The sequence below is a fragment of the Octopus bimaculoides genome, chromosome 23, assembly GCF_046866305.1.
Source record: "Octopus bimaculoides isolate indiv1 chromosome 23, ASM4686630v1, whole genome shotgun sequence".
Taxonomy (NCBI): Eukaryota; Metazoa; Mollusca; class Cephalopoda; order Octopoda; family Octopodidae; genus Octopus; species Octopus bimaculoides.
In genome coordinates, this window is record NC_142950.1 from 5,436,315 (window position 1) to 5,462,493 (window position 26,179).

Sequence of the window (26,179 nt, forward strand, 5' to 3'; positions counted from 1 at the left end):
GGACAAAGTGAGCACTTTTAGATAATTGTATCAACTAGGTGGAGTAAAAAAAAAGCTCTAGAGTAGTCCACGGGGAAAGATTCTGAGTTACGATATTTTTTAAATATCCAGGACTTCTTTATGTGTTAATCAGATACACACATGATCATCACAAGATACATTTTAATTAAGCTAAACAAGGCAGATACTCATTGGTGTTATAACAAAACATACAAACCAAACATGCATACACACACACACATGTATACATAAATATATATAAGTCAGTAAATAGTGGGGTTGTGTTAACCGCACGTGGAGAAATAATAGGAAAATGAAAAATAATAATAAGGCAGAATGCTAAACTGGAAGCATATTTTAATAAAGATTTCTCTAAACGGCTTTCATTGTGAAGCAAATTTTCAAGAAGAGGGAGAATGAAAATGTTTTTTACAAAGAAGTACAAAATGAAGAAAATAATATATAAAAAAATAATATATAAAAAAATAAATATACCAATACATTATATTGTCTTTGAGCTTTTGAAGTTCAATGGTAATTCATGTATATAATGGTTGGAAAAATAAGGATGCATGAGAATTGAGAGTTGTGTTAGGTTTAAAAAAAGGGGTTAAAAGTTTGTGTTAAGCAGGAAGTGTGGTGTCAAAACAGGAAGTGTGTGTAAGGGGAGACAAATGTTTTTAGTTGGAGTTATGAACTCTTTTATTCAAAAACTCCAACTAAAAACATTTGTCTCCCCTTACACACACTTCCTGCTTAACACAAACTTGTAACCCTTTTTTAAACCTAACACAGCTCTCAATTCTCATACATCCTTATTTTTCCGACCATTATATACATGGATTAGATTGAACTTCAAAAGCTCAAAGACAATATAATGTATTGGTATATTTATTTTTTTATATATTATTTTTTTTATATATTATTTTCTTCATTTTGTACTTCTTTGTAAAAAACATTTTCATTCTCCCTCTTCTTGAAAATTTGCTTCGCAATAAAAGCCAGTTAGAGAAATCTTTATTAAAATATGCTTCCAGTTTAGCATTCTGCCTTATTATTATTTTTCATTTCCTATATATATATATATATATATATATATAGATAGATAGATAGATAGATAGATAGATAGATAGATAGATAGATAGATAGATATACATACATATATATGTATACACACACACATATATATAAACTGTTTAATTTTATGGTTTTCCCCCCAAATTATTTCCTTAACCTAACATCAAATAAAACACACTATCTATGATCTATTAATTCTGACTTATATATTAATTTGTAAATTTTAGAACTTCAAAACATTATGACAGTTCACTAAAATAGCAACGAATTACTGTTCTATTTTTAACCCTTTTTCTTTATCGTATTTCTGTTGAAACACACTGCATTCGATTCAATTAATTTTGAAGAAAACGAAAAACTTAGTAAAACAATTTCATCATTATTAAGCTGATGTTTGGAGCATAAATTAACTGGAAATTTCAAAGGAAGGTTGTTATTTAGACAACTTTAACCTTTTTGTTACAATATTTCTCTTCAAATATATGACCTTTGTTTCAATTAATTTTTGAGGAAGTTAACGAAATAATTTTGTAGTTATTTTACTGGTATTGGAGAATATAAATTAACTGGAAATTTTGATGGAAGCTTTTAATTTCGATCACTTTAATTCTAACGTTAGCAAACTGGACAAAATACTAAACAGCATTTCACCTGTCTTTACATTCCATGTCCAAATTCCGCCAAAGTTGACTTTGTCTTTTACCATTTTGGTTAGATGTTTCATTCCTTCTCCTTCACAGAAAATAAAATGTAAACCAAACTGTTGATAGGTGGGTAGCATGGGTTTCAAGCTTTTGGGCAAGGGGTTGCGAGTTGATAAAATAAGTACCAGTTATACACTGGCATTTCAGACCTTGCACCTATAGCAAAAAGCATCATTAAGCTGGGGTTTAGAAGATAATTTAACATGCAACTTTGATAGATTTTAATTTAGATCACTTTTAAACCTCTTATCATTTTTCTGTTAAAACATTCTGCCTTTGTTTCAATTAATTTTGAAAATGATAAAGAACTTCATATAATAAATGTCATTATTAAACTGCTTTTTGGAACATTAACCTTTTTGTTATCGTATTTAATTTGAGATGCTCTGTATTTCTTTCAATTCATTTTAAATATATCAAAGAGTTTAGTAAAATAACTTAGAGATCATTAAACTGGTGTTAGGAACATAAATTGTGAGTAAGGTTTGGTGGAAGATTTTAATTCAGGACTTTTGAAAACAAGACATTTGTACTACAGAGCCAGTGGCAGTTTCAGCCTGGTCGGTATCAAAAGGGTTAACTGTTACCATAGCAACATGGAAGTATAATATATAAAGACCTGTTTGGTGATTCCTGTTTCTCGCTAATAACCGTTTTGCTCTGAATAGTTGTTAACCCTTTCGTTATCGCATTTATTTTGAGATGCTCTGTGTTTCTTTCAATTAATTTTAAATGTAACAAAGAATTTAGTAAAATAACTTAGTTATCATTAAGCTAGAGTTAGGAACATAAATTGTGATTAAGGTTTGGTGGAAGATTTTAATTCAAAACTTATGAAAACAAGACATTTGTATTACAGAATCAGAGGTGGTTTCAGCCAGGTTGGTAACAAAAGGGTTAAACATAAATAAACATGAAATCTCAATGGGAGTTTTTAATTTAGATCACTTTATGTACACTTTAACTCTTGTGTTACCAAACTTTTGTTAAAATACACAGCTTTTGTTTCAATTAGTTTTGAGAATAATGAAGAAAAAAATAATTTTCTCGTTAATTAAGCCGGTGTTTGGAACATAAATCAGCATGAAATTTTGATAGATCTTAATTTAGCTCGCCTCAAACAAAAAGTTTGTGTCATAAAATCCGTATGTGTCACAGGCAGGTTGATTTCAAAAGAGTTGATAATTTATAGTCTTAATTTCTTTGAAAAATATTAAGCTTTCAACGAATATTTATTTTATTTTTTTCGTTTTGTTTTTTTTTTTTACAACTAATCAATTTTGTCTTTCAACCAATTTTTCTGTTCTTTTTTTGACCAATGTGTCTTTTGACCAATTTGCTTTGGCTAATTATATTTTCAATGAATGTGTTTGTACAAATGTTCCAAGACCCATATATACAAACACATGCACACACATGTATGCATACACACATATACACATACATTATACGAAACCATGCCTTCATACTATATACTTTTATAAAGTAAACCATACCCTTATGCAATATACTTTTCCACAGTAAACATTGTCCACACAATATTTTCCACAGCATAAGGTGACAAGCTGGCAGAAACGTTAGTACGCCAGGCAAAATGCTTAGCAGTATTTCATCTGTCTCTATGTTCTGAGTTCAAATTCCACCAAGGTCAACTTTGCCTTTCATCCTTTCGGGGTCGATAAATTAAGTACCAGTTGCATACTGGAGTCGATTTAATCGACTGTCCCCCTTCCCCAAAATTTCAGGCCTTGTGCTTAGAGTAGAAAAGAATATTTTCCACAGTAAACCATGCCCTTATACATTATACTTTTCCACAGTAAACCATGGCCTTATACGTTATACTTTACCACACAATATTTTGTCCACACAATATTTTCCACAGTAAACTTTGCCACACAATATTTTCCACATTAAACTTTGTCCACACAATATTCTCCACAGTAAACCATGCCCTTATGTTATACTTTACCACAGTAAACTTTGTCCACACAATATTTTCCACAGTAAACCATGTCCTTCTACATTATACTTTTCCACAGTAAACTTTGTCCACACAATATTTTCCACAGTAAACCATGCCCTTATACAATATACTTTTCCACAGTAAACTTAGTCCGCACAATATTTTCCACAATATACAAAATAATTCACAATAAACTATGCCCTTACACAATGTATTTTTCCACAGAAGACTATGCCCTCACACAATAACATTAGTTTTCCACATTAAACTAAAACCTCACACCCGACATACTTTTCACAACACCAATTTTCCACGTTAGCCCCTTTAACATTTAAACCAGCCATATCTGGCCCAAATATTCAACCTGCTTTGTTAAAATTAAGTAGGTCCAGCCCTTCACACTTACCCTACAGTGTCTGTGTCTCTGTCATACACTCTGCCACAGCTTGACGACAGATGTTGGTTTGTTTATGTCCCCTGTAATTTAGCAGTTCAGACGGAAAAAGTACCGGACATAACAAAAGAAAAAAACACAAAAAAAAAAGCAATAACATAAGTATCGGGGTCGATTCATTCAACTAAAACCCTAAAACCCTTTAAGGCAGTACTTCGACATGACCACAGCACAATAACTGAAACAACTAAAAGATAAAAGTTAGCCATAGCTGGTCCAATAGGGGCAAAGCATTTATGGGGACGACACATTTGGGGGTGGCAAGAGTGGGGGTATCAACAAATTTAAGGGCCACCTCAGGCAGCACACAGTCTCTAACTACAACCCTGACATTTTCCCTAGCAAACCACACACACACGCACGCACATGCAAGCACTTAAATACATGAGTTTCCCATAATTAGAAGAACTCACACCTAAAAGAACCCCATTTGCTCCAATAACCAGAATGTCAGCCAAAAAATTATTAGATTAATTAGAAAATGATTTCGGGGCTGATATTTAGTAAATTAAGCTTAAACCAAACTGCTTACCTCATTTCAATAAATTTTTCTTTGGAAAAAGCAAAATAAACTTGAATGAACCTTACCTGAAAAGACAAAAAGAGAGAAATATATATAAGAAGAGAATAAAAACATTATTCAAGATATTACATTATAACTGAATAAATCACAATAATAATAATAATAATTATTATTATCTAATAATAATAATAATTATTATTATTATTAAGAAGGCGGCAAACAGGCAGAATTGTTAGCACGCCAGGGGAAATGCTTAGCGATATTTTGCCAGTTTGCTACATTCTGAATTCAAATTCTGCTGATGTCGACTTTGCCTTTCATTCTTTCGGGATCAATAAATTAAGTACCAGTGAAATTCTGGGGCTGAATTTCTGGCCTTGTGCCTATAACAAAAAGGATTATTATTATTAAGGTAGCAAGCTTTTTAGTAGAATACAGATTGTTTGATGAAGGAGAGCAAGCCAAAACTTCGAAGTTACTGTTAAGCTGTTCCATGGTTATGCTATAAGAAATTGGCTTCCCAACCACATGGTCCTGAGTTCAGCCCCACTGTGTGTCACCTTGGACAAGGCAGAAACGGGGAAAAGTTTAAGTGTATGTGTGGGTGTGCGTGTGGGGAGTGTGTGCGTGTGTGTGTGTGTGTGTGTGTGTGTGTGTGTGTGTGTTGGTCTGTCTGTCTTTGTGCCTGCATTTGACTACCGGTGTTGATGTGTTTATGTTTCCATGACTTAGCAGTTTGGCAAATGAGACCAAGAGAATAAATACAAGGCTTAAAAACAAAAACAAAAAATAAAACAAGAGCACTCAGAGAGAGCAAACCTCCGCCAAGGCAACACCAACATCCTCTCAACGATTAGCCAGAGATGATTTTTAAAATTGAGAATATCTGAAATAAACTCAACTGCTCTCACAAACGAAAATACTAAAAATGAACCCAACCGCTCTCAAAAATCAAGTAAGAAAGCAGGAAAAACAATCCAGAATCCTTGTCCAGTACCGGATCGATTCCAAATTCTAATCAGTTTGTGCCAGTTACAAGGCTAAACATCCCTGAAAGTTTCATCCGAATCCATCCAACGGTTCTTGAGATATCTTGTCCGTGGACAAACAAACAAACAAACATGACTGAAAACAATATCTCCGCCTTCGCTAAGGCTGAGGTAATAAAATATGTACCAGGGATGCATTTAATTAAAAATTCTTCAAGGCAGTGCCCCAGCATGGCCACAGTGTAATGACTGAAACAAGTAAGAGATAACAGATATATACATGTGTGGGTGTATGTGCATGTGTGGTCACCAGAAAACATGCAAAGGTGCTATAAATAATTTTATAACATACTCCCCAGGCTCCATTATTGTGTGTGTCTCTACATACATACATACATATGTTGTGGTACCCTAAACGCTCTTGAGTGCAACGAAGTAGAAAAAACACAGATAGATCAAAATAGCATCTGAAAGGGGTTTTAAATGTAATCACCAAAGTGTAGTACGTCGTTCCAAAGAAAACACAAAATCTACGTGAGTCAGATAACAGACCGGCAAGGTACAGAGACTCCTTTAAATAAATATGCTTCAATATGATATGTGATTTATATATACATATACATATATATATACACACACACACAGACATATATACACATATATATATACACACACATATACACATACACACGCCATACATATATACACACACATATATACACAAACACACATAAATATAAATACACGCACACATATACACACACACACACACACACACACACACACACACACAGACTGAACAGAGGTGGAGAGGAACAGGGGGAGAGAGAGAGAGAGAGAAGGAGACTATGAAAAAAAGCTTAAATAAACCATTCAAGATTGCATAACATAGAACAGAACTCAGCCTTTCTCTCTCTCTCTCTCTCTCTCTCTCTCTCTCTCTCTCTCTCTCTCTCTCTCTCTCTCTCTCTCCCTCTTTCTGACAGCGTCCAAAATAAGGTCCTTTAAAAATAAAAAGCTGAAACACTGTTACATCAATATTGACAGTAAAAATACATATTCTTTTATCTCTCATATTTAATAATATCAACAGAATTCAGGTGAAAAATAAACAACTAAACATACAAAATAAATAAAATGAGCCAAGGGAAGTAACTCAAATGAAACACCTGGTCAGCCCCCCGACCTATCAGACTTATGCTCAAAGGTGTTCCAACCACGACCATCTCTTTTGATCAGACACAATGTATCTTGGACCAGATTGTCTAGTGTTAGAACATTACCAATGTCACGTCCTTGGGCCCAGGGAAAATCCAAGGAAGACATTTAAGAGTGTTCAATTGACATTTTGAAGGGATTTTCCCTGGGTGAAATTCCACAGCTAATAAGTGTATAGGCAAAATGCTTGGCGGCATTTCGTCCATCTTCATGTTCTGAGTTCAAATTCCACTGAGGTCGACTTTGCCTTTCGTACATTTGGGGTCAATAAATTAAGTACCAGTGAAATACCAGTGTGGTATCTCATAGCAGTGGTTCCCAACATTTTTACACTCGCAACCCCTTACTCAGAAGCTTGAAACCTATGCGACTCCCCCACTATCAGCAGCTTGGTTTACTTAGCAGTTCAGCCTAAGTGATCAATAAAATCAGTACTGGGATCAATATGTTCAACTGAAAATTCTTCTTCAAGGCGGTGCCCCAGCATGGCCGCAGTCTAATGACTGCAACAAGTAAAAGAACAGACAGATGCACAAGCAGAGTGCAAAACGGAAATAAAGATGTTCCTAAAAAGAACAGATTGGTCATGGCTGGAAAACGTTTGATCACAGACCATAGGTCTGCTCAACCAGGGTTGACCTGAGGCTAAAAAAACAACAGCAGCAACAGTATCAAGATGCTTTAATAGAAACACCTTTTGGGCAATGATACTTCAAAGGCAGGGTACTGAAATCTATTAAGTTCTTTAGGGAGTCTTTATCAACGATCCTTGCCCTCCACCCCACCACTGTCTCTCTCTCTCTCTCTTGTACTTTACTTAAAGACAGCCAAAAAACAAAAACAAAGAGAAACCCCCAAAAAACAGGGAATTACTTTGGGGCTCATGCAGTCAGGGGGGGGGCAGAGCTGTGTCTTGCTACAAATACATTAATACATTCCGGTTGTTTATCAGATAACAAGATACCCAAATGGCACACTTATTATGTGATAACACCCAGAACATGGATTTTTGCAAAGGAGGAAAATATATTAACACCGTTCCCTTGATCCCCACCCCACGCACCTCCACCCCCACCTCACCACAAAAAAAAAATGATACTGACTTTGAACCGCCATCACCCCCACACTACCATTCCTTTAACAGCGCTGCTTCCCCCTGCCCCCATACAACCTACTCCTCCACCATCAAGACTACGACATCCATCACTCCCTATTGCTACAACCAGAATCAAATTCCTAGTTATAACAATAAAAATATAAAATAAAAAATAAAAACTGCAAGGAGAGAGAGAGAATTAAACCCAGTTGCACCAATTCTACCATATTACGAAATTCTATATGGCTGCTCGTTCTGTTAAAAATAGCAGCCAATCTCCCTCAACTCACATTCTACCATTCATAATCCATTCGGATTACTTTGTCAAATTGTAATGCGTCTTTGTGCAGCTCTGAGATCTTGATGATGTGACTGTTCATTTTTAGAATGACATTGTAGGGTAAGCATAAGAGGCTAGATCTGGTCAGTTTAACCCTTTAGCATTCAGATTATTCTGTGAAATATAAAGGGTAAGAACCCCCTTTCAGTCATGAACAACCATGTGATTGCACCTAGGAAGTTCCCCTCTGAGGTACAAGTCCAGGTAAAGTTGTTTATGGAAGACCAGCAATCACCTGTGCATACTCGTCTCTCCTCTCTGCACCACCGATGTGCACCAAGGGAATGGCAAAGGGGCCAATACAGCTTGGCACCAGTGACATCACAACTCATTTCTACAGCTGAGTGAACTGGAGCAATATGAAATAAAATGTCCCGCTCAAGAACACAACACACAGCCCAGTCTGGGAATTGAACTCACTACCTCATGATTGTCATCCACACGCTCCAACCACCGAGTCATACACCTTATAATACTTATTTATTCCCATCATTTTGCATTAATCAGGCATTATCTCATAGTTTTGAGATTTCAAATGATGTGATTGTTTTCTGTTAGAATGACATTGTAGGGAAGGTGAGAGAGGCTGGATCTGGCTAGTCTAAACATAAAACATGTAGAATGTTTGGGGCTGGATTTGGTCAGTTTGAATGCTAAAGGATTAAAGACAGTTGATAACACAGGTATCTAGGCGCCTTACATTGTTCACAACCCTTTTTATTGTGCACTTTGTTAAGTGGTTAAAATGGTTGGCACTGGAGCTCAAAACCCCTGCTCTAACCGACGGGATCATGTCAAGCCATCTAATCTCACAATTACTTTGGTACAGAGATATTCACATACACAACCTCAAATCCTTACACACACACACACACACACACACACACACACACACACACACACACACACACACACACACAAAGTCAAATACCTCAGAGACACACTCGCAGTTAGTTACACGCACACACACACATACAAAGCCAATCACATACAGACATAGAGAGCTCCTCACATACATACACATAATTACATACACAACCTCAGACACAATGTCAAATACACCTCACACACACACACAGTTACATACACCTCAAATCCTTACACACACACACCAAGTCAAAAACATCTGACACACACACACACACAACTACATACACACATAGAAACACACACGCACAGAGTTATATACACACATACAAACACACACACACTCAAAGCCAGTCACATACAGACATAGAGAGCTACTCTCACACAATTTGTTTGGTACAGGGATATTTACGCATGCACGCACACAGAGTTACATATGGACACACAGAGCTGCTTGCACTCAAATACAGTTTGCTAGACATGTTTACACACACACACACACACACACACACACACACATACACGTGCGTGCACTCAGGAATATTGTCAGCTGGTTGAAACCAAGGTTATGGAAAAGAGAGAGCAAGAGAGAGAGAGAGAGAGAGAGAGAGAGAGTAAGAGACAGTAGTAGAAGGAGAAGGAGTAAGAAAGAGAATGTATGAAAGTGAGTGAGAGAGAGAAAGAAAGAGAGAAGGAAAAAGCGAAAGTGCATGAGAAAGAGAAAGAGAAACTGATAGAGAGATAGAGAAAAGTAGATAGACAGATAGAGAGAGGGAGAGGGGGGCGAAAGAGAGAGAGAGATAGTGTAATGTGACATTTGTTGAGTGTGTACACATTTTTTTGTAGTTCTCACTGATATTTGACGCCACACCGTTTTCTGAAGGAGGACAAACGCAGCCACAAATGAAGAAAGGCTGGTGGGGAGGGATGCATGGGTGTGTGTGTGTGTGTATATACATATATATATATATATATATATATATATATATATATATATGTATATAGATGACAGGTGGTGGCAATGATGGTGGTGGTGGTGGTGGTGGTGGTGGTGGTGGTGGAGGTGGAGGAAGAGCTTAGGGTTTCAAGGGTGAAAAGGTCCCAGTTTGTTCGATGTCAGAATTATGTCAGAGTTTAAACCAAAAGAGTCTTGAAATTCAAGACAGAAGGTTAATGGAAGCAATGTTACAGGAAAGAACAGAAAAAAAAAATTCAGTTTAAAAACCAAAAAAACCAAGGAGACATTTCAATTTTTTGTTTGGTTTTGTTTTGTTGTTTTTGTTTTTAATTTCGTGGTGGGGAGGGGGAGAGTTGAAAATTGTTTGTTGGGTGATTTGATCGGAGATTTGGAGATTCCATGTCGAGAGATTGCAACAATTACATCATGGCATAGTCGTCATCATTGTCGCCACCATCATAATCATACTCATCATCATCATTTAATAAGGTAGCAAGCTGGCAGAACCGTTAACATGCTGGGCAAAATGCTTAGCAGCATTTCATCCATCTCAGCATTCCAGGTTCAAATTCCACTGAGAGCAACTTTGCCATCCATCTTTTAGGGGTCGAGTTTTATAAATACCAGTTAAGCACAGGGGTTGATGTACTTGACTAGACCCCATCCCTCAAAATTTCCCACAGTGGAAAGGACCATAATTATCATTTAATGTCTGGCTTCCAAGCTAGCATGGGTTGGACATTTAGACAAGATGTGACAATTCTGTTTAGTTTTATTCCTTAATATTGGATTTCAAATTTTGGCACAAAACCAGTAATTTCAGGGGAAGGCTAAGTCAATTTCCATTGACCCTGGTACTCTACTAGTACTCTTATTATCAACCCCAAAAGGATGAAAAGCAAAGTGGTGAGGGACAAACATACACACACACACACATATATACACACATACATATATACACACATACATATATACAGCAGGCTTCTTTCAGTTTCCCCCTACGAAATCCACTCACAAGGCTTTGGTCAGCCTGAGGCAATAGTGGAAGACACTTGCCCAAGGTGCCACGCAGCGGGAATGAACCCAGAACCATGCAGTTGGGAAGCAAGTTTTTTACCACACAGCTACCCCGGCACCTATTCGTTTGTTCTGTTGGGTTTACAGGGACATAAATAAACCAACAACAGTTATCAAGCACTGTAGAGGCACGATACCACAAAGACACACACACACACACACACACACACACACACACATATATATATATGACTGGCTTGGACGCAGTTTTCATCAACAAATTCTACTCTAAGCACAAGGCACTTGTTGGCCCAGTCTATAGTGGAAGATACTTGCCCAAAGTGCTACATAGTGGAATTGAACCTAAAGCCAAATTATCGCAAAGCAAGCTTTACAGCTGCACTGCCACGTCTGCACACACACACACACACACACACACACACACGCACACACAAATTTATATTACCGCATTGACACAAATCTTGACTTCTCGATGACACTGTATTGAATTTTATATATTATTATAATTATCATTTCTCGTCATCTGAGTCATGCCTGCCTCCATATCTCTCTCTCTCTCTCTCTCTCTCTTTATTCCTCTTTCTCTTCTCCCTCTCCTCTCCCTACCTCCCTACCTTGACTTTTAAAACAAATTTACATCTCAATATTTCTCTTTTATTTGAAAATTTAAACTTCAATATATCTAACGTCATCATTACCCACACACTCATGCACACATACAAACAGACATACACACACACAAAGATAAATTAACTAAATATTTTTTTAATATATATATATATAAAAAAATGGAAAGGAGCAGATATCTGTCGGAAAGAATTAAAATGTTTTTGGTGTTATTTCCTGCCATATTTAATGGATTGAAATAAAAGTGAGTGAGGTGAGAGGGAGGGGAAAAGAGGATCTTGAGGAGGTGGAGGGAGCAGAGAAGAGTGTCTTGGTAGAGGGGGTGCAGAAAAGAGGATTCTTTAGGATAGAAAAGGGGCAACTGAGAGGTAGAGATTTTACTGAATGATATTTACTAATTAAATTAGAAAGAAGTAAAAGGAATAAAAGAAGTAAAAAGAATAGAAATAAAAGAAAGGAAGTAAAAGGAATAAGAGAAGTAAAAGAAAGGAAGTAAAAGGAATAAGAGAAATAAAAGAGAAAATAAAAGAAAGGAGGGGTGCTAAACAATAAAGTTTCTGAACAAGGAAAGAAGTGTTCACTCAATTATTTTCGTGTTATATTTGTTAATGTTTTGCTTTCCCGCAAAAATTTCTGTTTCCTTCATTTCATTTAGTTATTTATTATATATTTGTATATTTTATATCGCACTTTGTGAGTGATAGTGTCATTGGCTACAGGTTTCCAGAGAGCTGATCATGAGTTTGCTGTGAAAATGACAAGGGAGTGTCTGTACAACTTGGAGTTGAACAAATACTACCACAGAGTAAGTTTTCTATTCTATATTTTTGAGGTGAGGAATTATGTACATTATTTACAATGAATGGATAGGTGTTCTCATCTTGTTTGTTGTTACTGCAACACTTCAGCTGATGTACTCTCCAGCCTTCATCAGGTGTTTTGGTGGAATTTCAAACCCAACCCTTTATTTGACTAATGGGGTACTCTCTTCTCATTTGAAAGGTATTCTTTTTCACTGATGCTATTTTTTCTGTTGATATCATTCCCCAAGTAGGCTACGGGCATATAGTGTAGTGGATAAGAGTGCAGGCTACTAACCCTCAGATTCCGAGTTCAATCCCAGACAGGGACTCGAAAAGATAATATCAACAGAAAAATGACATCAGCAACATACCTTAGGAATGAGAAAAGACGACCCCATAAGCCAAATAAAGGGTTGGGTTCAAAATTCCACCAGAACACCTGATGAAAGCTGGAGAGTACATCAGACGAAATGTTGTGATAATAACAAACAAAGTGAGGACACCTATCTGTCTATTGTTAATAATGTAGAGTAATTTTTATTTGAAAACACCAAAGTGGAGATTATTTATTATCGTTTTTATTCATTCATTTTGCCAAAAGATACAGCCACGTATTTTTGATTATCTTTTGTTGGTGTTAGCAAGGGCATCAAGCCATAGAAACCAAACCAAAAATACAAAGTGCAAGCAAGATGTGTCACTGCCACCCATCTAAGGGAGCAACAAAGCTCCCTATGTCACCCAAACTAGCATGGAAAATAAATGTCAAACAAAAAATGATTAGGATGATGGCAGGGATGACGGTGATGTGTGTGTGTGTGTGTGTGTGTGTGTGTGTGTGTGTGTGTGTGTGTGTGTGTGTGTGTGTGTTTGTTATGGCAGTTGCCCATGTAGTTTCCATCCTTCCAGTTCTACAAATTCTTCTCACAAGGTTGTGGTCAGCTTGAGATCATAGGAGACACTTGTCTGTAGTGGTGCCACACACACACACACACTGCGATCAATCAAGGCACCACACAGTCTCAAAGAGAACATCTTCAAGACAAAACCAGGCCAGGCACCCATTATGACTATTTCAACCAAAATAGTTTCTGGGGAAAATCCAGGAAGAAGAAGAAGAAGAAAAAAAAAACTTAAACAAAAAACAAAACAAAATACATACATCAAATTTAGTAAGTGGAATGGTTTCTGTGAAGGTTCCAACAGTAATGGCCATGAGCCAATTGTGAAGAATTGGCTTCACCAATTCCTCAGCTACAGAGACTAACATCTGTTGAATTTTAGAAAACATTTCAAGTCTTCACAGGTTTCGCTTTTTATCAATTCTACCTTCATCTCTTTAATGTCTTTATATACACACACAGCGGCAGACTGTGTGTGTACATACATGTATATATATACATGTGTGTGCACCTGTATCAGTATGTGCATATTGCATGTGTTTGTATGTATATGTGTACAAGTGTCTATTGATGTGTCTGTGCCTGCATGCATGTATGTGTGTCTGCATACACATGTATGTATATACATGTGCGTGTGCCTGTATGTATGTATATATATATATATATATATATATATATATATATATATATATATGTGTGTCTGTTGATATATGCATATTGCATGTGTTCTTTTATGTATATGTTTATGTCTTTATTATGTGTGTGTGTGAAACAGTGGGTACATACACATGTACATGTGTATATGTCTATGCATCTGTACGTATATCTGTGTCTGTTGATATGTGTATATTGTGTGTGTTTGTATGTAGAGGTGCATAAGTGTATTTATTTACACGTGTGTGGGTGTGCATATGACTAAGTGTGTGTGTGTGTGTGTGTGTGTGTGTAGAACACTGCATGAGTCAAAAGCACTGAAATAAATTTGAATATTAAAAAAAGCTTCAGCTGCAATAATGAACTGCAAGAATGAAAACACCATTCCGCCTCTGTTTTGATGTGAAGATAAAATAGGTCTATACACATACATACATGTATGCATATATATCCATATGCGGATACACACACATGAAACTCATCATCGTCGTCGTTTAACGTCCACTTTCCATGCTGGCATGGGTTGGATGATTTGACTGAGGACTGGCAAGCCAGAAGGCTGTACCAGACTCCAGTATGATCTGGCAAGGTTTCTACAGCTGCATGCCCTTCCTAATGTAGTTCAGTTCTGGGTCACTTCTCTTCTGAAGACATTCCAACCATAACCATCCAGCTTGTTTTTTTATTTTTTTTAAATCTTTTTTTTTTTTTCTATAATTTCAGATGTAATCTTCCTTTTATTTTTTTAGATATAGTCAACACAGAACTTCATTATACCAATCACCATCACCATCATCATCATCATCATCATCACTTTACATCCACTTTCCAAGCTGACCCAAATTTCAGAGAAGATTTGGCAGCTATTTCTTGTAGGTCAAGCAATTACCTTCAAACTTCCTTATTTGCATGTCTGCCCGTCGTGAAGTTGTTCTGTTAGAATGTTTGGTGGGTCAGCAAGACACTTGTCACTGCTCTAGGCACAATGCCAAAGAACCTTCTGGTTGGTCTATATGCATATCGTGACCAAATACTATTATTATTATTATTATTGTTATTATTATTATTGTTGTTATTGTATAAATTCCAATATGACATGCAAACTGTCCTACTTCCAGTAGAAATTGCTCATTTGTCAGTAAAGACAGTCGGTGTTGATGAAAAAATACAAACAGTAGCAAGATTTTTACTACTAAAATATTCAGTTTTAACACACGCATACACACGTGCGCACGCGCGCACGTGTGTGTGTGTGTGTGTGTGTACATGAGAATAAAAATAAAAGGCACCTTAAATAAATAAGGAGGCAACGGAATTAGTCGAAATGTAATTTTAGGATCATTAATTATGAATAAGTGTAAAAACTTAATTAGAGCCAGTTTATATTTGTCACTTGTAAAAACACACATACATGTATGTGTGTGTGTGTGTGTGTATATATATATATATATGTGTGTTTATACACACACAAAACATATACAAACATAATACATATGTACACATGAAACATATACACACATACAAACATATATCCACATACACATAAAATATTATATATATGTATGTATATATATCATAGAGAAGAGATACTGGAAGTGAGAATATGGTAACTGTGAACTAGATATCATGATGTTTTAAGAAGCACTCTCTGTGATGATGACGGTCTTTTTTGGCTTATTTTGTTAGCCTGGTGTGTGTGTGTGTGTGTGTGTGTGTGTGTGTGTGTGTGTGTGTGTGTGTGTGTGTGTGTGTGTGTACACTCACTTTGCTTGAAAACAGGTGAGAGTTGGTGACAAGAAGGGCATCTCTGGCCACAGAAAATTTGCCTCAATGAATTTCCATCTGACCCATGCAAGCATGCAAAAGTAGAAGTGAGAAACTTTGTAATCCCATCAATGATTCTCACCTGGGTCCATTATGACCTTTGGGAATCCATATGACCCTGAGGGATCCATATGAGATTTCGTTACCATAATTTATACACAAAGTAGCAAGCTGGCAGATTCTTTAGGACACCAGACGAAATGCTTAGCTGGATTTCATCTGTCCTTACCTTCTGGGGTCAAATTCCACCCAGGACAACTTTGTCTTTCGTCCTTTGGGTGAGGAATTGATAAAATAAGTACCAGTTGAGCCCTGGGTGTTAATGTAACTGACTTAACTACTCCTGGGTATGAGTACAAAAACTGCATCCTTCTGCCAAGCCGTCCTGAGCCAGGGTGGCAGAGTTGGCTCATAGAAACCAGTATGATCTCAAGCTCAGGCTCATGGACTCTGCATCAGACCATGGATGATGGAGAGAATATGCCGAGGGTTTTGACCTGCAGTGGACAAAACATAGGCAATCCAATCCAAGTGACAGCAGAGAAAGGCTCAACAAAATCGACCTTGACCGCCACCAACATCACCGTGCAGTCAATGCCATCGATTCTTCTGAGCAAGAACCAGTCCACAGAGTCATCAATGCCATCACCATAATTCTTGGATGTGAGACGATGCTGACAACAATAAACAAGATATTTCAACAATTTTTGTTACACAATTCCGAATAATATTTAATTCTAAAAATATAATAGGTTTTTTTTTAAACACTGAATGGCTATGAGGGTCCAGTTGAGTGAAACTGGATTCAAAGGGGGGTCGACAGGCGTAAAATGGTTGAGGGCCACTGGAGGAAAGCAGTCAAGAAAAACAAGAAGAAGTAACTCTCCTGAACCAGAATGATTCTACATTATCCCAACTCTCTCTCTTTCCATTTTCTTCTTCTTCTTCTTCTTATGTCCATTGTGTTTTCCTAGACCCGTCCCCCCCCCCCTCTCCAATGTCCAACACTAACTAAAACTAACAATCCTTCCTTCCCCCTGCACATCATTTGTCCTTCTGGAATTCCTTCTTCCCACCTACATTTTTCTCTTTTTTTTTTTTTTTTTCTGCAGACGTTGACTAACAGAAGTTCAAACTGAATATCAGAAATATCAATGTCACCACACCAGTGGTGATGGCGGTAGTGGTGGTGGTGGGGGGGGGTACCTGCTAAGGGGTACGGGGTAGATGGAGAGACCGAGAAAGTCACAGGGTACACAGAGAATTCTACTAAAGTCAGGGTACTCAGACAGGCCTGCTGGCCTGTTACAGTCACGGGGTACATATAGAGGCTTGATAAAATCACAGCATAATCTGAGGGACCTAAGATCTCTTTCCTCCTCACTAAACCCTGAACATCAACAGTATTACTTCACTTCAGTCTCAAAGGGCTTCGTGTGTGTGCGTACATGCACACACATATATCTATATGTGTGTGTGTAAATATATATGTGAGTGTATGTGTGTATATATGTTTGTTTGTAAGTAAACATGAGATCTGGGTCACTGATTGGAGACATATGGAAAGGCAGGAATGATTTCACCAATGGGGTTTCAATCGCATGCCGGGTACCCAATGGCATATGTATTTAAGTGACACTGAAGTCCTCAAACACAGTCAATCTGTCACAATAGAGTCCCTAGTATGCCAGCGCTGATTACAATGGAATGGTCATGTGGTCAGAATGGAAGATGATCAGATCCTTAAGCAATTGTTGCAGTGAGTTAGTCCAGGGTAAAAAGACCAGTGTACAATACAAATTGAAATTGGGGTTTAAGGACTGCATCAAGAATACACGAGAGAAGGTGAAAATGGAGAGGAAACCCTCATTCTAGATTGTTGATAATGGATGAAAGCAGTGCATGATGGGAAGAGGGAATTCAAACAAAATTTCGATAAAATTTCAGTTTATGAGGACCCAGTTTACGAGACCCTGGGTTTACAAGTTTTATTTTTCAGCTCACTTTTGTATGGTGAGCTGAAATTTTTCAAGCACAAGATCCAAATTTTGAACAAAATGCCAAAGTTTCTGCTACCATAACAAATGCTTCTGTGTGTTACCAAAAAATTGATAGAGAGCGAAATAAAGCTTCTTCCAAGCAAACAACTCTAGACTTGTTTTTTAGAAAGAAATCTACAAGTCTGTCTATGAGTGCTTGTGAATCAACAGTCGCATTTACATGTACGAGTGAAAGTGATTCAGAAAAGAATTATAATAATAATGTTTTTATTATAAATTATTTTGACATTCTTTTTACTTTACATAAAATATTCTTCATATTCTACTGTTGTTTTATTGCCGTTCAAGGTGGTGCTCCAGCATGGCTACAGTCCAGTGAGGGGAAACAAGTGAAAGGTATATAATAAACTATTTATTCATAGAAATTTATACCACAAACCAAGTCCCCCACGCAACAAGAAGTAAGGATCCCATTATCAGTCTCACAGTTAAGAATCTCGGACAGGGAGTCTCCCATTTTCTTTTTCTTTTCTCTCTCTCTCTCTCTCTCTCTCTCTCTCTCCCTGCTAGTCCTATGTGAACCAAGAAGCTGACAGTTTCTGTTCGTTTAGTAATAATTAATTAATTAAACTGATAATGAGAAACAAAACAAGCCGCAGAGGCAGGCGGGTTTTGTGTAAGTAAGGTCATGACAAGACAAGGAGGCAGGGGAGGAGGAGAAGGAGGAGGAACACGAGTATGTGTGTGTGTGTGCGTGTGTGTGTGTGTGTGTGTGTGCATGTGTGTGTGTCTGTATATATATGTGTGTGTGTGTGTGTGTGTGTGTGTGTGTGTGTGTGTGTGTGTGTGTGTGTGTATAAATATATATGTGTCAATTCAGTATAGGTATAAACCTTGTAGCTTGCTTTGTAAAGCTCGGCTACAGGTGTGTGTGTGTGTGTGTGTGTGTATGTCTGTGTGTGTGTGTTTGTATATGTGAAAGTGTGTGTGTGTGTGTGTTTGTACTTAGTGTCAAGGACAAAATGAATGCTTTATATTTCAGCACTGGATGTTTTCAAAGACAACAAAAGCAATTACAAATGCCAACTTCTGTTGCTTGGTTGGCAAATTCTTGAAGAAACAAAAAAAACCCTGAAACTTAAACAATGCAACAACACAACGAGAACACTAGATTATCAGTTTGTTGTTGTTGCTATTGTTGTTGTTTTCGGTAAAAGGCTTTGCTAATAATTAGTATGGGATGAGTAATTGGAGCCAAATGAATCTTACTAATTGACAAAGAATACAACATCTGTCCATCATTTAACAAGAGAAACCCTTCAAAAATGAAGGAATCCTAAAGAATGTTCTTTTACCACCAACAGAATTTCTAAATTGGATTTTTGTTTCTTTGTATTTTTAGGGGTTTTTTTGAGTAAGTCGGAAGAGGCAGGCCAATCCATCTCATGCCAATCCCTCATGGTTTTCAAGCCCCTGTGACTCATTATCATCAACCACAGAGCATTATTGTTTCAATTTCGAAGACTCATAGGATGGGTTACTGAGCATCTATGGCGCATAAGTGACCAAAATCGTAATATTCTTCCCTGGATGGGATGCCAGTCCATCACAGAGTTACTCACTGATAGGTGAGTGGACTGGAGCAATGTGGAATGAAGTATTTTGCTCAAGAACCCAACACAACACCCAGCCCAAGAATTGAAATCACTATCTTGCAATGAAATTGGTAAGGAATAAATTATCTTCAAACAGGACACCTGGCTTTGAATGTTTGCAAAGGAAAGGAGATAAAGCACCCAAAAACCAACATAAATTTCTCCAACATTAACCCCCACAACATTAATCCCTCCAACATCAATACATACACAAATGAATAAAGGTATTCCAAACATGACCATCCCATCTTTTTCGTATATCTAGGTACACAATAGACATTATACAGCACATCCTTCATTTTCTAAGACAATAGGACACGATCAGAAAAAGCAATAGAGAGAGAGAGAAAGATTTGGCTGCTATTTCTAGCTGACTCAAATAATGTAGTTCATACATATATAGTTCAGCAAAGAGGTGTGCTGTATATAACAGCCAGCTATATATAATTTCTAAATATTAATACCTTTATTTAATGCTGAATATGAGACGGTGTTTTATAGACAGACAGATGTAATAGCTGAAGGTAACAGGGAACAAGAATGAAGGATGAGGATGAGAGGAAGTGGTGGTGGGGTGGATAACCCAGATTTATGACATTTTTCTTAGTAAAGGGCTATATTTATGCTATTATTATTATTATTATTATTATTATTATTATCATCGCTGATATTATATCATATAAAATGAAAAGCAGATAATAATTCTAGCGTTAAATTATGGATTAATAACAGATTAATTATATCAGGATTACAGCTATGTATCGTAGTGGATTTCGTGAAATTAACTTGTCAAAAGAAAGTGGCTGTGTTTAAGATGTTGTTGTTGCTGTTGTTGTTGTTTAGCTGCAGATCTGTTGTTTAGCAGATTTGTGATCACAGACATTCCAGCTGTGGCCAGTCTCTCTTTTTGTCCAGAGAGCATATCTGTGAGACTATATTATCCATTGTCTCCTTCATGTGTACCTTTAACATAGTTTCCAGGGAGATCCAACATGACACAGAATGTAACAACACTAGCCCTTCTGAATTACGGGTACAACAAATTTTTACCAGGTGAGTGAACTGGAACAACGTGAAATAAAGTGTCTTGCTCAGGGACACAACGCATTGCCAGGAATCGAACTCGTGACCTTACAACCGTGAGCCAAATGCCCTGACTACTAAGCCACATGCCTTCACTATTGTCTATAAACACAGACAAATATACACCCACAGATGCATAGAAAGTATCTGTCGGTTACTTACTGTAGTAATCCCCCTGAATTAAAAGTGTCGTCTACGGAGGTTGTGAGGTGTAATTATAGTTCCAACATAATAACCTAAAATATCAACAGCAAGGAATGAGACTGTGTCACTGAGGTGGTGGGAGACAGAGAAGGGGGGGGGCTTTTTATTTCTGTGTTTGGTAAACAGCTGTCAGAGAAGTGTGCGTGTGTTTATGTAGGCTTGTGTATGTATATGTGTGTGTATATGTGAGAGTGTGGAGGGGTTTCGAGAGAGAGAAAGAGACAGACAGTGAGGTTTGGAAAGTAATATAAGAACTCCCAGCATCTGCTGCCATATTTTAATACATTCTCCAGTTCTATAGTTTTGGTAAAAAAAAACAAAAATTACTGGAATTCTTTCTCAGAGAAATCGGCAGTGGTGTCATCGAGGAGAAACGGCAATCAGAAAGGAAGTGTAAAAAAGAACAACAACGGCGGCAACAACAACAACAACAACAACAACAACAACAGCAACAACTAAAATAGCCTGTAATTAGTTTTACAGTACTTCTTCACATGATAAGGAGTGCAAGACAGTCTGATTCCCCCCAAACCCCCACACCCACCCACCCACCCCGAATTAAGGTCAAACAAGGTCAGAATTGCGTTGGGTAACCGTTTTTGTTGTTCTTGCTTTCTGTTGTGGCATTGTTATCCCATGAGTCTTCAGTTTTCATTAACCACTTTCAGCAGGCGTTAAGTATGGACTGTGCGTGTAAAGAGATCGCCTTGAAACCTAAGCCAGCCACCCCACATTTCATAAACGAAATGAACTAAAATAAAAATGAAACAAAACATAATATGATATAAAAATATAATGCCATTGGGTGGAGCACACATCGTGTTTTGATCACCGAGTACAAATTAGAAGAAACCTCCTTGAAACTAATTAGAAAGACAAAAAAAAAAATCAAAACTTATCTCACAGGAATATTGAGGGGGAAAAAAATGGAGGAAAAAAAATTAACAAATAAACATGATTATTAGTTGTTCTGTGAAGTTCTCCCACCTGACCTAAAACCTTGGCGACATGTGACTAAAATAACATTTGCCATTCTTGTTGCTGTTGTCTTTGTTGTCGTCGTTAATCCCCCAAGTTGGTTCCGGTATAGCAGACCGTCACGCAAAGACATTCAAGCCACAAGCCAACAATCTGGGTGCAAGTGCGGCTGTGTGGTAAGAGGTTCGCTTGCCAACCAATTGGTTCTGGGTTCAGTTGCACCGCAAGACACCTTGGGCAGGTGCCCTCTACTTTAGCTTCAGGCCAACCAAACAAAGCCTTGTGGGTGCAGTTGGTAGATGAAAACTGAAAGAAGCCTGTCGTATTTATGTATGTAGGTATGTATATATCTATCTATCATCATCATCATTTAATGTCTGTTGTCCATGCTGGTATGGGTTGGACAGTTTAACCAGAGCTGGGAAGCTGGAGAGCTGCACCAGGTTCCAGTCTGATTTGGCTTGACTTCTACATGCCAACCACTTCATAGAGTGTGCTGGGTGCTGTTATGTGGCACTGCAAGGGTGCATGGGCACTTTTATATGGCACTGCACAGGCACTTTAACTTGGCACCACCTCTGTGAGACCCAACTTTCAAGTGTTGGGCCCCATGGAGGCAATTACTGACACCTTTGGCATTATGTTGCGCTTGAGAAGAAGACCCATCGAGTTGAGCAAAATTGCAGTCATGGCAGATAATGATCTTGCACAAATGGCACCAATGAGTGACATGTCAAAGCACCCTGGTGTCACACAAATGGCACCTGTGCCAGTGGCACATGAAAGCACCCATTACACTCTTGGAGTGGCTGGCATTAGGAAGGGCATGCAGGCATAGAAAACTATGCCAAATCATACTGAAGTCTGGTGTAGTCTTCCAGCTCTCCAGCTCCGGTCAGACTGTCCAACCCATGCCAGCATGAACAATGGATATTAGATGATGATGATGATGATGATGTGTGTGTGTGTGTGTGTGTTGTCTCCCACCACTGCTTGACAACCAGTGTTGGTGTGTTTACATCTCCATAACTTAGCGATTCGCCAAAAAAGAGACTGATAAAATGAGCATCGAGCTTGAAAAAATGAGTACTGTACTTGATTCCTTCAGCTAAAATCCTTCAAAGCAGTGCCCCAGCATGGTCGTGATCTAATGATTGAAACAAGTGTTTTTTTTTTTTCCCTGCATGTTTTGGTATCTTTCCTGAGGAGTGTAATCAAGAAGCTCGCTTTGTAACCACAGGGATTCCGGTTCAGTCCCACTACTATTATTACAATTATTATTATTATTACTATTATTATTACTATTATTATTATAATTATTATTATTATTATTATTATTAGGCAGTGAGCTGGCAGAATCATTACATTCTGTGTTCAAACACTACTGAGCTTAGCTTTACCTTTCATCCCTCCATGGGCCATAAAATAAGAACCAGTTGAGCACTTCCCTCAAAACTGCTGGCCTCATGCCAAAATTACAAAGAATTATTAATCTTATCGTTATTATTATAATCATTATCATAATTATTAGTAAGGTTAATTGGAAAACAGTTTGCTTTCATGTTTTTCTATGAATTTCGCAGTCGAAAACAAGTCTGACCCCAAAAGTACATATTTAATATATTTTCGCTGTAATAGCAGTAGTAGTAGTAGTAACAGCAGCAGCAGCAGTAGTTTCTGGCACTTGTGAGGTTCAATCAATTCAAACGATCTAATTAACCAAATTATTTATTCATGACTTCCGTAGCTGGACATCTTCCAAGCATCATCTACTGGTTCTAGAAACAGCTTCCATAGAGATGCAGGAGTGGAATAGAAATGACGACGATGACGACTACAACAACAACAACAACAACCATGATGATGATGATGATGATGATGATGATGATATTAACGGTGAACTGCAGAGTTATTGTTGGCAGGTGTTGTTGTTTGAACCACAAGTCTTTTGTTGTTGTTGTTGTTGGTGGTGGTGGTGGTGGTGGGTTTTTTTGGCAGTCATAGCATATCATGGACTACAGTATCCAAAGTATCATCCATTTTCCTCCTTTTTTAAAGCAGGTAGGATGCAGTTTCAGAGAAATTTAGCTGCTATTTCCAGCAGGTTGAGTAACCTCCTTAAGGCTCCATCGTTGGCTTATTCCATCTCATAGCGATGATGATGATGATAACAATTATGATGATGATGATAAAGATATTAATGGCACGGTGGTGGTGGTGGTTTCATTTAAACCCCAAGTCAGCCCCAGCAGAGCAGATCTCTAATCAAAGACCTTTCCAGCCATAACTGTTTTGTTGTTTTTTGGGGATTTTTTTTTTGGCAGACATAGTGTATCTTGGACAACATTATCCAAAGTGTCCTCTATTTTATTCCCTTTTTTAAAGAAAGTTAACAGAATGTGGTTCAAGAGAAACTTAGCTGCTATTTCTAGTAGTTCGTGTGACCTACTAAAGGTTCCATCATTGGCTTGTTCCAGCCACTGATGATGTCAAGAAGGAAGAGGAGCAGGGCGAGGAAGAGGAGCGGGAAGAGGAGCAGGACGAGGAGGAGGAGCGGGAAGAGGATTATCACAATTTGATGATATAATAGTGTTACACTGTCAACCAGAATGTCAGCGCCACCAGTTCCACAGACAGACTGTTATTGTCATCGAACTGAATTTCATGGTCACGGCTCAGTCTGCTTGGCTGTAAACAGGTATCACATCAAGATATAGTCAGTGATGATGAGAAAGATAAAGATGATAAAGATGATGATGACGATAAAGATCACACACACCTGTACACACACAATGGGCTTCCCTACAGTTTCACTTTACCAAATTCACAGGCAAGGCACCGGTTGGCTTGCCCAGGGCTATCATAGAAGACACTTGCCGATGGTGCTGCTGCAGAGTGGGACTGAACCTGGAACCATGTGGTTGCAAAGCAAGCTTCTAAACAACACAGAAGACAAAAAGGCAAAAAGGAAAAAGAAAAAAAAAAACCCTAAAATTCTACAAAGCTGCCAATTAGCATTTCCTTTTACTCAATAAAGATGATTCATTTCCGCAGATAACAAAATATGAAATGATAATAAATAATAATAATAATAATAATAATCCTTTCTACTATAGGCACAAGGCCTGGAATTTGGGGGAGGTAAAGTCGACCTCGGTGGATTTGGAACTCAGAACGTAGCGACAGACAAAATACCACTAGGTATTTCGTCCAGTCTGTTAACAATTCTGCCAGTTTGCCACCTTATAATAATAATAATTATAATAATAATAACAATAATAATAATAATCCTTTATACTATATGCACAAGGCCTGGAATATGGGGGAGGGGAACTAGCCGATTACATCAACCCCAGTGTTTCGCTGATATTTAATTTATTGACCCTGAAAGAGTGAAAGGCGAAGTCGACCCCCAGCAGAATTTGAACTCAAAAGAGAGCAACAGGAGAAATACCGCTAAGCATTTCGCCCGGCGTGCTAACGATTCTGCCAGCTTGACACCTTAATAATAATAATATTAATAATAATAATAATAATAATAATAATAATAATAATAATAATAATCCTTTCTACTAAAGGCACAGGGTCTGAAATTTGGCAGGAGGGGACTAGTCAATTACATCGGCCCCAGTGTTTCACTGGTACTTAATTTATCGACCCCGAAAGGAGGAAAGACAAAGTCAACCTCTGCAGAATTTGAACTCAGAACATAAAGACAGATGAAATGCCACTAAGCATTCAGCCCAGCAAGCTAGTGATTCTGCCAGCTCACTGCCTTAATGATGATGATGATGATTGATGATGATGATGATATCTAGTGACTTTTACTCAAGTTTTGTTTATTTTTTTTTTTTTTTATATTCTTTGTTAATTGCTATTTTGGTTCAATGAGACATAAAATGAGAGGAAATATTCCTCCATCTGTTTTGTCTGCTCCAAGAGACTTCTTTCTTAGAATTTACACTTTCTTTAAAATTTCGCCAGCTGTTTTCAAGAAAAGGTTTGCATTCACTGCCAGACAGGCATGTTGTACCTCACCTCAAAAAACAAGAACAGACCCTGCCCCACCCATTTGCCCATACACACCCTAAACACACTCATACGCACAAACAAATGCACACATGCACACACATTCATGCAACATCCCACACACGGTTGCACATATTCAGCCTCTCCCCCACCTCCTTACATGTGCTCCCACCACCACCACCACCAACACATA

At 37.7% G+C, this 26,179-nt stretch overlaps 1 protein-coding gene across 5 annotated transcripts in view; it reads right to left on the minus strand.

Moving 5' to 3' along the window:
- The window catches only part of LOC106871450 (CDC42 small effector protein 2), a 168,227-nt gene that overhangs the window by 67,131 nt on the left and 74,917 nt on the right, over positions 1-26,179 (minus strand). The window contains exon 2 of one of the 5 annotated variants that reach the window (XM_089340247.1): positions 4,731-4,786. The exons of 3 other annotated variants lie outside the window; for them this stretch is intronic. The gene's annotated coding sequence lies outside the window, so the exon portion shown is untranslated. Of the gene's footprint in view, positions 1-4,150; positions 4,787-26,179 lie in introns of all 5 variants that reach the window. One more of the 5 variants, XM_089340246.1, reaches the window with a different exon arrangement.